Source organism: Dromaius novaehollandiae, unplaced genomic scaffold (assembly GCF_036370855.1).
Source record: "Dromaius novaehollandiae isolate bDroNov1 unplaced genomic scaffold, bDroNov1.hap1 HAP1_SCAFFOLD_42, whole genome shotgun sequence".
NCBI lineage: Eukaryota > Metazoa > Chordata > Aves > Casuariiformes > Dromaiidae > Dromaius > Dromaius novaehollandiae.
The window spans coordinates 793,270-794,553 of NW_026991361.1; positions in this window are offsets into that span (position 1 = coordinate 793,270).

Consider the following 1,284-nt stretch of genomic DNA (forward strand, 5'->3'; position numbering starts at 1 on the left):
GTCACCTCTTGTAGAGGAACCTCATGGGCTGGATTCTGGTAGGAACCGATTTGAGGACAAGAAGAGAATTACACCACTCTCATCCCACCAGAGATGATATACGGACGGGAGGACAGGAAGAGGCAGGCAACGGGGACATCGTTGCAGTGTTGATTGTGAGGTCACTTCCACTGCAGCAGCCTGATTGGCCCTCAGCAGATGTGCTCACCAGCAGGCTTTATGATGTCACCTGCTGCCTCAGAGAGTCCACCCAGCAGAAGTGACAGCCCTGGGGAGGGGAGGGGGTGATGCAAGTGACAGGGACCCATCTGGGTGCTGATTGCGAGGGCACCTCTGTTAGCAGCCACCCCACCAGCCCGCGGCCGGCAGGCAGGCAGGCACGGCTCATGGCCACCCTGCTCAGGACTAGCCCCCTGGGGCAGACCTGCCACCAAGCAGTGCACAGCTCCTCGCCTAGGTCTCCTCAAAGGCAGTGTGCTGTCCCTGTGGCCCAGAGACACCATGGACATTATCTGGAGGCTTTGGCAACTCAACCTTCCCAAAGTAGCGCATGATGGATTATTACCAGCCAGAGGGGTATTTTACAGTGTGCTACCAAGAAGGAGTCATCCTGCAGGCTCCAATGTACAGTTTGATGATGGGTGGGTGAGCTGAACTGTGCAAGGCCTCCTGGGACTGCCCTGGACCACTCCAGAAGGAACTGACCCTCACTTGCTTTTATCCACACCTCACTGCCAAGCGGGCACCTTTGTCCAAATCAGCCTGAGATCCACACGTGGGATTTCATCTCACAGGGGGTTCACTTGCAAAGAAGAGTCCACAAGAGAGCTAAGACCCAGGCTGTGCCTGAGCTGGTCAGTCAGGAGCTTCAGAACCTGCAGGCTTCAACCAGCTCAGTGACACACTGCAAAATGTGCTCAGCTGAGTTGGACACCTGATCTGTCAGGTCAGAAATGACTCCTTTAGAGAAGAGAGGAGCACTTGGGAAGGTGAGGAACATAATTCTGAGGGGGCTTGCAAGTTATCTGCACAAAACAACTTCAGCTTTGCAAGCTGATTCTCAGCTATGACCCCTGAAGTATTTCCTGCTGACTTGCAGGAAAGTGCTTGAGCATCACAATTCACTGTAGTCACTGCACATCTGGGAAAAGTGGTTTTAAAGGCCAATTATTTTCTGAAGAAACACTTTCTCTTTGGAAGTTTCCCTTATCTTGCCCATTTGAAAAGCTAATGACTGTGGTATTGACGCTTGAAAGAGTATCCCTGAGTGCTTCACTGTGGCAA